This window comes from Pongo abelii, chromosome 10 (assembly GCF_028885655.2).
Source record: "Pongo abelii isolate AG06213 chromosome 10, NHGRI_mPonAbe1-v2.0_pri, whole genome shotgun sequence".
Lineage (NCBI taxonomy): Eukaryota > Metazoa > Chordata > Mammalia > Primates > Hominidae > Pongo > Pongo abelii.
Genome location: NC_071995.2, coordinates 5,962,072 through 5,978,203, shown reverse-complemented (window position 1 = coordinate 5,978,203; position 16,132 = coordinate 5,962,072). Strand labels below are relative to the sequence as shown.

General features: G+C 48.0%; 1 protein-coding gene across 2 annotated transcripts in view; it reads left to right on the top strand.

Moving 5' to 3' along the window:
- The window catches only part of ANO2 (anoctamin 2), a 388,517-nt gene that overhangs the window by 23,830 nt on the left and 348,555 nt on the right, over positions 1–16,132 (top strand). The window lies entirely within an intron of this gene.

Sequence of the window (16,132 nt, the reverse complement as noted above, 5' to 3'; positions counted from 1 at the left end):
TGGAGAAACCAGATTTTCTTGCCCAAGGACTTGAGAAAGAGTCTTGTGTTGCTAGTGGTCCTGATTAGGGGATTCCAGATAGTAGTCGTGGGGTGGTGGTGGTGTGCCAATCTGTTCTTTGGGAGTTGGGAGTTAGCCTAGTTAGACATTAAAGGCAAGAAATTTCTTCTTGACATTCTCAGGCCACATCTGGTGGCCTTCTCCATATGGTTTCCTTGGGAGGAAAACCTAGTTTCCTTGTTGAATTTTGGAATAAAATTCCTCTATATCAGTCTCATTCACTAAGGAATGCGCTTGTCTGGGGTCCCCTGAGGGAGCTGATTTGAGATGTATTTGGAAACTGAGTTGGGACATACATAGGACATATTTTATCAACCTATAAGCTATAGATGCTCTCACCTCTGGTCAGTGCAAGGGAATCCATGGAAATCCATTCATACACATATCCACCCATCCATCCATTCATCCACCCATCTGTCCACCCACCCATGTATCCATCCATCCATCCATCCATCCATCCATCCAACCATCCATCCATCCATTTATCCACACCGCAGTGATCCTTTAAAAATGACCTTCCCTTGCCAGGTGAGGTGGCTCACGCCTGTAATCCCAGCACTTTGGGAGGCTGAGGTGGGCGGATCACGAGGTCAGGAGATCGAGACCATTCTGACTAACACGATGAAACCCTGTCTCTACTAAATATACAAAAAATTAGCTGGGTGTGGTGGTGGGCGCCTGTAGTCCCAGCTACTTGGGAGGCTGAGGCAGGAGAATGGCATGAACCCGGGAGGCGGAGCTTGCAGTGAGCCGAGATTGCGCCACTGCACTCCAGCCTGGGAGACAGAGCGAGACTCCGTCTCAAAAAAAAAAAAAGACCTTCCCTTGCCATCTCCCCCAAACTCATTCCTGCCCTTCCCACCCTCCCTACCCTCCTCCAGGTCATGGGCCTCATCTTGGGTGTGGGCTGATCACCTTGACCTCAGGTCTTTGTGCTATTGCCCTCTCTGCTTTGGGCACTCTTCCTCAGACCTGTGCATCACATTCCCTCTGTTCAGGTCTCTGCTCAAATGTCACCTCCTTCCTGACATCTTCCCTGACCATCCTAGCCAAAATACCCCCACCCCGTCCCTCTCTGTCCCTCGATCCTGCCTTACTTTTCTTCATCACACTTAGCATTGCCACCTGGAATAACAATGATAGACTTTTTTTGTTTGTTTTTTATCTGTGCTCCCACTAGCTTCATGAAGGCAGAGATCTTGTTTGGTTCGCTGCACATCCCCAGCACCCAGGACAGACTCTGGCACATATAGGTGCTTAATAAGTGTCAGCTAGGTATATGAGTGACCTCCCTGAACCTCAGGTCCCTTATCTGCAAAATAATAGATGCCTTACTGGGTTATACTTAAACATGCCTCATCATTAGATGGGGCAATGAAAATTTCAGCACAGTGTCTGGTACATAATAGGTGCTCAATAAATGCTCATTATGATGATTTTAAAAGGTGTCATGCTGAGGCTTGAGGTGCCATTTTCATCAGAAGTTTGCCTGATAAGATTTAAGTTGGCTGGGTGCGGTGGCTCATGCCTGTAATCCAAGCACTTTGGGAGGCCGAGGCTGGAGGATCATGAGATCAAGAGATCAAGACCAGCCTGGCCAATATGGTGAAACACTGTCTCTACTAAAAATACAAAAAGTTAGCCAGGCGTGGTGGTGCTTGCCTGTAGTCCCAGCTACTTGGGAGGCTGAGGCAGAAGAATCGCTTGAACCCGGGAGGTGGAGGTTGCAGTGAGCTGAGATTGTGCCACTGCACTCCGGCCTAGGCGACAGAGGGAGACTCTGTCTCAAAAAAAAAAAAAAAAAAAAAGATTCAAGTTAATGCTCTCCTCAAACCGGAAGGGATCCCCGGAGGTCATTCATCCTTTCCTTTCACTCATCCCTAGGCAGAATGGCATGTGGCCTGACTCATGCCTCGTGGTGCTGGCCTGTGCTGCCTTGCCAGACCTTTAAGGCAGAAGATATTCTTCTTGGGTTAGTCTTTCCACCCATGTAGGAAGAGGGTGCTCTCTTAGGGATGTGTTAGGCTTCCTTGCTGTGGGAGTGCTGATTTTTACTTTTTGAAACCTGAAGCCACTTGGTGGCTCCAGCTGGAGTCTGCTAACATGGTGTCTCCAAGGTAAAGATGCATTCTGAGCTCCAGGAACTTACCAGTGTGGGAGCTGCAGTGCATACCTCTGTTGTTGGGTCTTAGGGAGCAGAGGCCAGGGCTTCACTCAGCTGCTCAGTTGGGAAGCAGTGCTCAAGAGGGTGAGCTCTTAAGGCCAATTACATATGTTCACATTCCAGGCCTGACTTACTAGCTCATGACCTTGGGCAGGTTACCTCATCCTTTTGGTAAAGCTTCCTGGTCTATAAAAAGGAAATAACAGGGCTGGGTGCAGTGACTCACATCTGTAATCTCAGCACTTTGGGATGGTGAGGCGGATGGATTGCTTGAGGTCAGGAGTTTGAGACCAGCCTGGCCAACACGGTGAAAACCTGTCTCTACTAAAAATACAAAAAATTAGCTGGGTGTGGTGGTGCGCATCTGTAGTCACAGCTACTCTGGAGCCTGAGGCAGGAGGATTGCCTGAACCCTGGTGGAAGTTGCAGTGAGCCAAGATGGCACCACTGCACTCCAGCCTGGGTGACAGAGCAAGACTCCGTCTCCAAAAAAGAAAAAAGAGAATAATAATAACAGTACCTTCTTCACTGGGTTATTATGAAGATGAAACAAGGTAACTAAATAAAGTACCTAGAACACTAACAAAGAATATTACTGCTATTATTATTATTTACAGTTGCCAGGTTTAGCAAACAAAAATGCAGCATGCCTAGTTAAATTTGAATTTCAGTTCAACAATGAATACTTTTTTTTTCTTAGCATGTACAATGAAATATTGGGGACGTACACTAAAAATTATTTACTGTGGATCTGAAATTAAAATGTAACGGTCCTGGCCACCTTAATGCTACTCTCAACACCACTGCCCATCTCGGCTGCCCCTGTCTCCCCACCATGCTTCATTCTGGTTTCTGTCAGATGTTCCCCGCTTTGGCTGGGAATTTGGAGGGCAAAGAGATGGCTCTTGGGACTGATCAGTGTTAGACTGGGGTCCTGGGTTGTTGTTCCTGTTGTATAACCACCCAGACTCCTCCCTCTCAGCCCCTACCCATGGCTTCAAGGCCACTCGACACTTCTTCATGAGGCTGGCACAGCCTCTCCCAGCGTCCCTGTCATCAGAGCCTCCACCTTTCATTGTGGCCTGCTGTCTTGCAGTGTTGTCTCTGTCTTCCAAAAGATAGTTATTATGATCAGTGTTGGGACCTCGCGTGCAAAGCGTTGAGTTTACTCTACTTTTCAGCCATGGCACATTACTGTCACTGGTCTGCACAATAACTCTTGGGTTATTTATTTAAATCTCCCCCTGACTCTGCACTGCCTGCTACCTCGCAGGCAGTCATTCCAATGCATCATCGTTCTGGAAAAGATATAGTGTTTTTTTTTTAATTAAAAAAAATACTTTATTGTATAGAACAGTTTTAGACTTACAGAAAAATTGGAAGATTGTACAGAGAGTTTCCATCTACCCCATTCCCAGTTTCCTGTATTATTAACACTTTACATTAATAGGATACATTTGTTACAGTTAACTAATATTGACACATTATCATTAACTAAAATTCACACTTTATTCAGATTTCCTTATTGCTGCCTTTTTTTTTTTTTTAACCTGCTACGATTTTTCTATTCAGAGTTGTCAGGTCTCCTTAGACTTCTCTTGGTGGTGACAGTTTCTCAGAACTGTATGCATTCTTAATTTACATAGAAGATACTATTTTATAGCCCATTCTGTTTTTCACTTTTTTCTCTGGCACTTTATTTTTCAGATCCATTCATATTCTGCATGTACATTGATTCCATTATTTTATTTTTATTTATTTTTGAGACCAGGCCTCACTCTGTCACCCAGGCTGGATTGCAGCAGTGTGATTTCAGCTCACTGCAGCCTCAACTTCCCAGGTGCCAGTGATCCTCCTGCCTCAGCCTCCTGAGTAGCTGGGACCACTGGTGTGTGCCAACATGCCCAGCTAATTTTTGTATTTTTTGTAGAGACGGGGCTTCACCATGTTGCCCAGGCTGTTCTTGAACTCCTGACCTCAAGAGATCCATCCACCTCAGCCTCCCAAAGTGCTGGGATTAGAGGGGTGAGCCACAGTGCCTGGCCAGACTCCATTATTTTAATGAGTGAGCCGTTTGCAGCCACCACAGTGTACCTAGTCACTCCCCTAGTAATAATGAACACTTAGGTTGCTTCCAGTTGTGTGCCACTGCAGAAAAGGATGGAGAATGAATCGTCGCCTCCTTTGGGGCCAGCATTCTGTGATATCCGCCGCTCCCTCCATGCCATGTTGGTGTTAAACCGTGCTTGGAGATTCATCAGCTGGAGCCTGTGAGGTTCTGAACAACTTCTCACCACGTTAAGACGCTTGGCCTTGGCTGTGAGCGGCAGCCTGGAATGGGGGCCTCACAGGAGAAGGGAGACTTGCTTGACCGCACCTGGTGGCAGTCTGGAGTAGGTGCGGTGGCCCCACCTGCTCAGCTGTCCCACCCTTCTGAGCTGGGCTATCTTTTAGGCTCTGGGTTCATTGACTTGAAGGCAAATGGAGAGCAATGGGTTCCTATCAGAGACCCATTAAAAATGATTCACTTAGCCTTACAGATCAAAAGAACTTCGCATCCACTGAACTCTGTTTGAATATCAGAGAATTCACTTCCCACCCTCCTTGATACCTGGGCATGCTTTTGACAGGATGATAATTGGTGCATACCTTCCATTTGGCATTTCACTTTTTCATTTTTTGTGCATATTTCCATGTATTGATGTTGTCCATGTTCATGTTTTAAAGACAATTCAGTATTTTATCAAATGTCTTTATATGTCATTTGATAAAATACTAAATTTTCTTTCAAGTATGAACATTTGCTTTCTTAGTTTGACCATTTCATTAGAATTTCATTTAAAGACATCGTTGGAGATGCTTACGGGTGACAGAGACATCTGCACCTTCACTACCAATTCATATAAATGAGGGCCACCTGTTGGTGCTGTGCATTGCGTCAGAGTGGGAGGCTAATTTAAGCAGTTCAGGAGACTGCCCCAGCCTTGAGTGTCCAGAGAGTTCCCTGTAGTCCTGGTGGGACTGCGAGTGGGTGAGCTGAACAGGCTCTGACACAGCTCTGGGGAGGTCTGGTCGGCCCACCTCCTCCCACTCTCTCTTAAAGAAACCTCCTGCTTTGACCCAGAGAGCGAGCAGGGCAGAGGCAGAGACTCACGTGCATGGGTGTCACCAGGGGTACCTGAGGGAGGGGTCTGAGAACCAGGCACAGTGCAATCCTGTGGAAGCCAGGGGGGCATGTTTGTAGACTTTTAGTTAAAGACCTTCTCTCACCTTGCAGGCCCTGAAATCCTAGCAGACATGGCCCCAAGCTTCATCCTTGCGGGCAGCCAGATAGCTGAAATTGGAAATGGAGAAGACGGCATGACAGGGAGGGCAGGTGCCCCCTTACTAGGGGCTGGCTTTCTTGAGATTGGGGGACCAGGGAACTGATAGCAGAAGTTGGCTTTAAAATTCAGCATGGCCTGGCATTGCCAGCAGGTCTGCGGGCTGTTCTTGGGAGGGACAGCATACCATCAGGGAAGCCTGGGGGCCCACAGCTGCTTTCGGGAGGTGGAGCTCCCCTCTCTGTCTCGGTATCAGGTGCAAATCCAGGAATGGCCCAAATCCTTTCTCTGCAGAGAGGAGACTCCCTCCTCCTATGCCATGAGATGTCTCTGACCCCTGACTCCTCACCCTGTAGGTCTGGCAGAGCCTGGATGTCTGGCATCTCAACCTGAATTGCAGCACTGAGACAAAGGGGGATAACTTGGGTGTGTGACATCGTGCCCTCCCAGTGAGGCCCATTTAGCGGAGAGGACTGAGAAAATCAGAATGTCGCCTCACTTTCTTTCTTTTTTTTTTTTTTTTGAGATGGAGTCTCACTGTGTTGCCTAGGCTGGAGTGCAGTGGTGCAATCTTGGCTCACTGCAACCTCCACCTCCCGGGTTCAAGTGATTCTCCTGCCTCAGCCCCTTGAGTAGCTGGGATTACAGGTGCACAACACCACTTCTGGCTAATTTTTGTATTTTTAGTAGAGGCAGGGTTTCACCATGTTGGTGAGGCTGGTCTTCAGCTCCTGACTGTGTGATCCACCTGTCTCGGCGTCCCAAAGGCTTCACTTTCTTAAAACCAGCTGCCACTGTTTCTCGGGCTCTGTCGCTATCCCACTTTCCCACCTCCTTTTCAGGAAGAGGTGGGGGTGGCTTTCAGAAATTCTGTCTTTAGAGTGAGATTTAATCTATAGTTTTAAGGAAGAAAACGGACTTTTCTGAGTGCCTTTTGTGAGCCTCATCACGTGTGGTTTTGCTTTCACTTGTGCTCATTTAGTCTTCATGAATACCCTGCAAGGGGGTGTTATTCCCATCTTGGAGGAGAGAGGCTGAGTGGCCTGGCCAAGGTCACACTGCCACTAAGGGGTCCTGCTGGGATTTGAACCCCGTCTGAGCTTTGGAGCTTCTGGGATCCTTGTCATCCCGAGGAGAACCAACCAAGCACTTTATAGTAGTTTTCTCTTCCTCCCTCCCCAGAATTTACGGAGATTCTCTGCAGAGGCCAGCAGTTACGTATTCAAAGCGAGACTGATTTATGGAGTACCTATTCTTCCTTTCCAGAAGGAGCGTGTGGCACCAGGGCCGCGAGCCCACTGGACTCTGGGCTTTTTGCCCTCACTGGAGGCTGCTCTGTGGCCTCTGAAGCACAGGCTGGCCCTGGCTGAACATTTTTTGGGACCCAGATCAGTCCTTTGCCTCACAGGGCGAACACTCAGACTTGCCGCTGTCTTCATCACTCTTACCTGTGTAAAACTTGTCTTGACGCAGTTCTCCTCTTATAATTCTCAAGTCTGGCTTGGTTTTGCTTTGCTGGGGAAACTAGGGCTTAGGAAAACCTTGCTGTTTGGTTTTCCAGGGTGACAGCATCGCCTGGAGGCCTTCCTGCCCATTGCTCTGTCTTGGACATCCACAGAGGGCAGACTGCTGGTGCTGGATCGGGGAGTGGTGTATTTCTATAGGATGGGGATCTCCAGGCCCCCATTGACTCCATTATAAAATGAGGCTATTTTCTCCTCTGGAGTGGGATGGGGGCTTGTGTTCCTAGGAAAGGATATAGCAAATGCAGGGAAAATGCAAATATGGGTTTTAATGATGCCCTCATCTCTACTGCTTATTCGTGATGCTGCCATGCTCTCTTGAGTGTAGGAACAGTTATGCCGCTGCTGCTCACACTAATGACTGGGGAACATGTGATGATTTCCCCCTGGCCTTGGCTGTGTTCCTGTCCCACTTGTCCCACCCCGAGGCAGCAGGCTGGGACCTTGGGCTTTTCCCTTGCCTCTTTCCTACCCCGAGGGATCTTTGGGGAACACAACAAAGAACTCTGCAGGCCCTGCCTGCCCCTGGGACCGCACAGCTGAGAGAGGGAGGCACAGTAGGGCTGGCTGGATTTGATCTCAGAGGGGACGCCTCCGGGCAGCCTGGGGTGGGGATGCACAGGGAAAGCAGGGAGGGGCAAGGCAAGCCTCCAAGCCCCCAAATCCAGGTACATGTCTATTTCCATCTTCAAAGACTCTATAATGAAAACATTAACCTTCAACATTCTCCTCTGATGCTCATTTCAGCACCCCCCACCCCAACCTCCCCAACCCTGAGGAGGTTAGAGCAGCTGATGCCCTTTCTCACCGACTAGGAAACGTAAAGCACCTTGTCAAGCGGGCGAGTAGCAGGGCTGGGCCTTGAAACAAGGTCTCCTTGCTTCTGCTCCTCTTGTTCTTTATTCTCTTATACTCCCCAGGGGGTGGCGCTCACCCAGTCACAGAGATGAGCACTGTCCAGGTTTTGCACAAAACTGGGCAGTGGGTCTAGTGAGAAGCAGGCTGAGGGTTTACACGGAGGAGGAAGGGAGCTGGGTGTGGCTCTTTTCCAAGTCCTTTATGTCTGGAGTCTTTTACCAACTGACAGGGTGCTTCTGGAGATCTCTAGGATTCCTCAAAAGGGGCTGGAAGGAGGTTTCTGGGCTTTGATCTGCCATATCCCAAACTGCAGTACCAGATGGCACAGCTCAGCGAATGTCACGGTTGTCCTTGTCAAGGGTTTCTGGTCTGTGCATCACCTTAGCCAGCTGTGTGCTTTGCTGATTTTCTTTGTTACCAGGTGCCAACTGTGATGTGTGAGAAGATGGCATCATAGGACATTATAGTTGTAACAGCTTGAGATAATTTCTTTTAATTTCATCTTAGAGTGGGAACTGAAGCCCAGAGAGAGTATGTGACTGGCCCAAGGTCAGACTGCTGGTTAATGCCTTAATCAGATTAAATACTGACATTATAGAGTCTATGCAGACAAGCTAAGGGAGTCTGGCTTCCTTGCGCTAGTCTGTCTTCCTCCTAGCAAAGTTATTATCTCCCTATCCGACTGGTATTCCTGGTATGACTGTACCTGGTGTTCGTGGCTGGTGCCTGCCCTGATTCGCAATGTGTTATGCTGGTTGTTAAATATCTTGAATATCACCCGTGCTTCCTACTGTCATTCACATCAATGTCTGCATTTGGTGAAGAGAGACTCGGGGGACAGTTGGTCTCTATCTTGCTAATTATCCCTCTTCATGGCACTGCTAGATGTTTTGGGCTCTGAGACACACGTTGAGAAGGAAAGCCCTTCTGCATTCGTCACTTGATAAATTCAGGGTCTTTATTGGTCTGGGGCTGGTTGGGCAGTCACAGCAGCTGTAAAGCAGCTGCCAGGAGGGACCTGCCAGGCTCAGTCTCTGGCCCCTCTCTCCTGCTTTTCATGTAGCAGACATTTACTGAGCACCTACTAGGTGCTGGGTCCTGGGTAGGCTGGGAGCTGAGGATGCCAAGGTGAATAAGACATGGCCCCTGCTTTCAAGGGAAGCAGACCTGACCGGGGAGAATCAAATAGGGTCTAAAAGTGCAGTAACAGAGGTGAGAAAAGAGTCCTGGGAGGGTGACCAATGGTCTGACGGACTGGGAAGGCTTAACTCTGTTTGGAAGGTCTGGGTGAAATCACCTTCCCTCTCCCTGCCCCCAGATGCTGGGGTCCAGCAGGAGTGGGTGAGCTGTGTTTCCTACCCTTGTCAGATCTCCAGGAAGAATTCACCCTCAGGATGCTGAGATGCTGGCGTGGACTGTGCAAGTTTGAAAGGTTTAGCTGAATTGGGTGGTGTACATGGTAGACAGAGTCCTTAAGGCTTTGAGGTCTGAGGATGCAGAATGGTTATATCTGGGCTTGACAGATGATGAGGGTGGTTCTTGGGCCACTTCAGCCTTAAGTGTCCTCCTTCACTGCACACAGAGTCTCCCTGCTACCCCTGGACAGCTTCTTAGGGTGCTTATATCTGATAACTCCTGGGGCCATATGACAGCATCAAGGGTTCTTGAATCTTGAGGGTTTTGTGGATAGAATTCAGGGGTAGAATCCACAAACTCGAATGATAGAAAATTACATCTTTATTTTCATCAACATTTAACTGACATTTAGTATTTACTTCAATTAATGATATAGGCAAAAACCTAGATTTAGATGAGTTCCTATGACTGTCACTAATAGAAATAACACACAGAAGCCAGGTTCTGTGGCTCACACCTGTAATCCCAATACTTTGGGAGGCCTAAATGGGTGGATCCCCTGAGGTCAGGAGTTCAAGACCAGCCTGGCCAACATGATCGAAACCCTGTATCTACTGAAAATACAAAAATTAGCCAGGCTTGGTGGCACGTGCCTGTAGTCCAGCTACTCCAGAGGCTGAGGCACGAGAATCGCTTGAACCCAGGAGGCAGAGATTGCAATGAGCCGAGATTGCGCCACTCACTGCACTCCAGCCTGGTTGACAGAGTGAGACTGTCTCAAAAAACAAAACAACAACAACAAACACATAGATTTGTATCACATCAAATTTGTTGCACAGATCTCGAAAACAAATTATGCTCATTTCTACTTAGAAATTATGCCAATTTTTAGATGTGTCTCTAGGTCTCATTATTTCATGTGTTAACAGAGAAGGAAGTCTATTACTATATCACAAATTTGTGTTTAACTATTTGGATAACTCTATTTCTATACATTTAGTCTCCTTATTGCCTTGGATAATTATTTTATACATTTAAAAACATTCTGAGTAGGGTCCATAGATTCCATCTTACTGTGCTGAGGTTCCGTTCCATGGCCACAAAATGCCTACAAGCCCTTGAACATATTCCCCAAAGCCTAGGAGAAGCCTTAGGTAGAGCATGGCAGTCCTGCCTGGCTGCTGTATGAAGGGAGATCAAATAGGAACGCCCACTGCCTGCTCTCTGGGCACGCACTGCCCAGAGAGGGCTCCTGAGGAGTCCTGCTGCAGGTGCACTTGTGGGGCACGGGATGGTGCTGGGCTCCTGTGTGCTGCTGTGCAGCTGCCTCTCCATGTGCACGGCTATCTGCGCTTTGGAAGCATGTCATTTAGTCCATGGTGTGCCTGAACCCAAGAAGGGAGCTGAGCACTGGAAGACCTGGGTTCTAGGACCTTGTCTGCTGCCAACTGGCTTCTCTCTGGATCTCGACTTCTATTCTGGAAAAAGAGAAGGTTGGGTGTGAAATCAGGGATTCTCCAGCTGTGTATCTGACAGTACTGTCTTCCCATGACTTGGACTAAGGTAGTCTATACCAAAATAAAAAAATTGATAATGTTTTTGCAATTTACTAAAAAGTAACGTGAATAAAGATAGTTTTCTCAATTTACAGTTGTTCTAACATATCTTTTTGTTAAACCTTTGGAAGCTGTTACTCCTTGCCTGCCAGTAAGTACTTGTTGAGGGCAAAAGGAGTGGGTGAGAAGTGAGAGAATATTAATGGGAGCATGTGGAATTGGCCGATCATGTTTAATTTCTAGGCTTAGTTTGGGTTGTGGGTTTTTCTACAGAATTGTTCCTAGTTTTAATGGTGGAATTAAGCATGTCGGTACTTTAAGGACCTTTGTAAAGGATCTTGCAAACAGCATCATGACCTGTGCGTGTTCTCCTAGCTCCCACCAGTCTCCAAGGCCCCTTCCTGCTCTGCTATTTTGTGGACCTACAGCATGTAATGATGCATTCTGCTCAAAAGGCCGATGACTCTTGTTCTGAGTGGACTCATGAATCTGTGTGGAGTGAAGGCCATTCTCCAGAGGAGATAATGCTCCTGTTTACATTCAGGCACCAATACAAGCAATGGTGCACCCCACTTATTCCCTGCCTTCCCTGTTCTGTGCACACAATTGTAAGGGAAAACAAAGCAACAGTTACAATGGAAGCAAAAGGAAGAGCAGCTGTTGGGGCTGTTAGCTGTGTCACTGTCTGCTGAGCGGGACAGATGCACTTAGGAGGCCTCATCTTCTCTTACCTCTCTTGGCTTGCCCAGGAGCTTAGCTGAAGTCAGAGGGTTCCATGATGATTCATGGAAATTGCCATTTATGGCCTAATGGCTCCTAGGGAACCCTGGGTCCATTCTGATGTCTCCCAGAATGTGTTTACCATTCCTTGAGCATCACTGGGTTGGGAGTCTCGGCTACTGCAAACCACTCCACTGTGGCCAGCAGTTGGACTTTCTGTCCAGCCCAGCACCCTGGGCAGTCGGACTCTCGGCTTGGATAGGGTGACTGCTGGTATTCGTATTACTGCCTTGTTGAGTTTCCACTCAGGAATTGATTATTCTCAGGTGGTAAGGGCTGGGGTCTATTTGACTGTGGATATTTTAGCCAGTGTTGTTTATCTGTTCTTTCTGGGCTCTTCTAGCCCAGGGAACTTACACTTAGCTCATCCACAGGCCATTGGAGGGTGAAGGCTTCTCAGGCCTCAGAGAAGACCTGTGAGTCTTAGCACCTTTTCAGGAACAGGAAACAGAAGGAGTGGAATTTGATGGGTGTGCTATTCTGTTGTTCTGTGCAGACATGGGAGCCCCCAAAGGCTTCAGAGTGGAAGCCCCAGGGTCCTCGGAGCTGGTGTGGGTTTGCTGCTGGCTCTCTGCACACGCTGCCCGTGCGTGGTTACGAGTTTGTGTGTGTTGCTATGTACTGCTCTCACGGTGCATTGTGGAGTTGGGGAGGTTGCATTCAGACCAACTCAGGCCACGCCTGTGAGCAGGGTCTGGCATCCCAGCTCTGCCTGCTGAAGGCTGAGAGCATCAGTGGTATGTGTAGGAGCTGCCTTCCCCACTGGGCTCCCCAGGAGCATGATGTAGCAAGAAGAACTTAGGGTATGGAGAGTGAAGGGCCAGGTTCACTGATGTGTGTCTTTGTGCAAGGTTCTTAGCCATGCTGGGTCTATTTTCTTATCTGGGATCTGTAGCCCACACTGTTCATGGGCGAAATACTTCATGAATTATAATGTGTCATAAAATAAGCCAAAGTTGGCTCTCCCACCCTGTCTATCTTTGTGCTTCAATTTTCTTTTTTTTTTTCCCCCCCACTTTATGGGCTGAGTTGAATTTCCTTCCTATTTTCTGAATGAATGAAACTGCCTGATGAGTGGATTAGGCATCCCCAAAGGGAGAAGGTGCAGAAGTTTACTGTCTTGTTAGGAAATTAGAAAATTCATGAACAGAGAGTTAACAGTTCAAGGCATATATGCCAATTGCCTCTTTTCTGGGCTCCCAGAGTAAAAGGTTTCACAAATACCGGTTATTTGAATACCATGATTATGAGTTTGAATACCACTGCTTACTAGATTCATAATTTTAGGCATAGCCATTTACTATCTGGACTATTATTTGCTGAATATTTTTGTTAAATTGGCTCACTTTTGAAACTTAAATTTATTTTAAAGGGAAATATTCTATCATTATCAGAAATGGAGAACCAATATCACTGGCCAACAGATAGACAATAATTATAGAGATAGGCACAACTGAAACAAAATGACATCATTCATTTCTAGCTGGATACTGTTGGCTGCAGGAGATCTGAGACTGGGGCCTGCTTATTCTTTGTTGAAAAGGAAGCTTAGCTAGCATCAGAGAGGTTAAAGACATATTGGAAACAAACGGAGACTTTATTTTTGCAGGATAATTGAAAAGGGACTTTCTTGTTATTTAAAAATGTTATTTGATGCTATGTTGCATCCATCCATCATCTAATGCCCCTCATTCTGTACTTGGGCAACATTACCAAAGCACCTAGTACACCTTCTAGAACTATGCTTGCCTCTGGATGGATTGAGGACTTTTAGAACAGAGACTGTGTCTTTCTGATTTATTTTTATTTCTATTTATTTTATTTTTTTATCTTTATTTATTTATTTATTTTGAGACAGAGTCTCACTCTGTCACCAGGCTGGAGTGCAGTGGTGTGATCTTGGCTCACTGCAACCTCCGCCTCCCGGGTTCAAGTGATTCTCCTGCCTCAGCCTCCTGAGTAGCTGGGACTACAGGTGCGCACCACCATGCCCAGCTAATTTTTGTATTTTTCGTAGAGACTGGGTTTCACCATGTTGGCCAGGATGGTCTCGATCTCTTGACCTCGTGATCTGCCCGCCTTGGCCTCCCAATGTGCTGGGATTACAGGCGTGAGCCACTGCACCCGGCCTTTATTTTATTTCTGAAAAATAGAGATAGGGTCTTGCTATGCTGTTGACCAGGCTGCTCTTGAACTCCTGGCCTCAAGTGATCCTCCCATCTCCCAAAGTACTGGGATTACAGGTATGAGTCACCATGGATGGCCTCTTTTTTTTTTTTTTTTTTTTTTAACAATGTGTGACACATTGATAATATAATAGCCTTTAGTGCTGTTTGTTGAATGATTCAAAGCATAACGCATAGCAAAGATAATATGTTGTAGAGTTGTTCCAGGGAGGCAGAGATGCCCAGGAGCTTGAGTTGACAGGGAAGGCCAACTGGAGAGGAAGCCCTTGGTGCCTTCTCCTAGCCCTGCCCCCACTTATAGCAGCCTGGGATCTCTGTGCATCCTTTTCCTGCACTGAAACCTTCTCTGATTCCTGCCTGGCATTCAACAGCAGTATTGCCTTTGGTTCTCCCATCTCCTTCCTCAGTCTGGGAAGAAAACACCACAGCAATCTGCAGCCCGCTCAGAGCCACCCACCCTGAGGAGACACCCGAAGAGAGCAAAGCTAGAAGCCGGGGTGGGATGAAGGGATGGGGGAGAGAAGGTGAGAGAGAGGAGACCTGTGGGGTAAACCTGAGTCCCTGAACAGGCTGTCCTCTGGTCCAATGTTTTGGGGATTTGGTGAGCTGTTGGGGAAAGAGGTTGAGCCCTGGGGTGTTAACAGATTTTTTTCTATCTTTCCACCCTTCCTTCTTCTCTAGTTCTGGCCTTCTCTTCTTTCTTTCAACCCTCTCTGGCTCTGTGCCATTGGGCAGATTCCAAGGTCATAGTGATTACTGTTGTCATGGACTTGGATTTGTCATGGGCTCTTCAGAAAAAAGACACAGACATTATTTCCTACGGACAGTGTGTCAGGAACTGTCTCCTTGTCCTGAAGGCTTCTGGTGGTGGGATCTTACTTTTCCAGTCATCAGGAATTTCCTATTCAGTGTTGCCAGGAATACCTGCTCTCTCTTTCCTGCCACTGGGGCCTCATGAATCTTGGGCACCTCCCTCTCTGATCACTGTACTTTTCTGCTTTTGAAGTTATTAGTAATAAGAGATGCTCCGCTTTGGGAGCATCACTTTGGGAGGCCAAGGCGGGCAGATCACGAGGTCAGGAGATCGAGACCATCCTGGCTAACGTGGTGAAACCCCGTCTCTACTAAAAATACGAAAAAATTAGTTGGGCTTGGTGGCGGGTGCCTGTAGTCCCAGCTACTCAGGAGGCTGAGGCAGGAGAATGGCGTGAACCCAGAAGGCAGAGCTTGCAGTGAGTCGAGATCCCACCATTGCACTCCAGCCTGGGTGACAAAGCGAGACTTCATCTAAAAAAAAGAAAAAAGAGAGATGCTTCTACCGTGCTAGCAACATAAAGTAACTCATTTAATCTTTAAGACCACTCCATGAAGCATATACTACCACTGCCCCTATTTTGCAGATAAGAAAACCAAAGTTACATAACTTGATCAGGGTCATCCCAGCACTGCCCCCTGAGGTGGTGGGGGAGCTGACATTCCACACGGTCCTCCCTGCCAGAGCCCCAGGTGGCTCCAGGCGCCACACGGCCCTGACACGCAACAGCCCCTGGTGCTCCCTTCAGTTCTTTCGGCGTCATCCCCCAGTCTCATCCCCCTGGGAACCCTTGCTGCCAGAGACGGATTCAGACCCTGAGCCTGAGCTCTCAGTCGCTGCCACGTCCTCCCTCTCCAGGGATGAGGTTCCTGCCATCTGAGCTTGGCATGGGGAATGGGGAGTCCTAGAGTCCACTGTTTGGATTGTCAGCCACTTAAGAAAGTTCAGGGGAGGAGAAGAATACCTCTGAACTTGAGAGTATCCTCTTCTTATCATTTTGTTCCCTGTTCCCTTTGTTCTGCTGATCCTGTCTTCCCTCCTATCAGCCTAGGTGGGAGGTTGTGGGTTGGGGAAGAGCTGGATCCCTGCAGATACCTTTTAATTACCCTTGGGCTGTGTTTGTGGTGAGAATCAATCTGCTCAGGACTGCCCCTGAGACAGGTGTATGGGTCTGGAGCCAGCCGGCAGGGGTGAGAGGTAGCAAGGCTTCCCAGGGGGAGCAAGGCTAGAGGATGACGCTGTGAAATTTGAAGATTGGGAAGGAGCATCAGGTGCTGTGGCGTGTCAGGGCCGTATGGTGCCTGGAGCCACCTGGGGCTCTGGCAGGGAGGACAGGACGGCGTGGAATGTCAGCTCCCCCCAGAAGCAGTACTGGGACAAACCCACAGGTGTGTGTGCTGCTCATTCCTGCTACAGGCATCAGGAGAGGTGATGGTGGGCCTGCGAGGCGTCTGCCCTGGGCACACTCAGTCTTCCTCTTGTGTGGCTTCCCTTCCGTGTGGTTTCCCATCA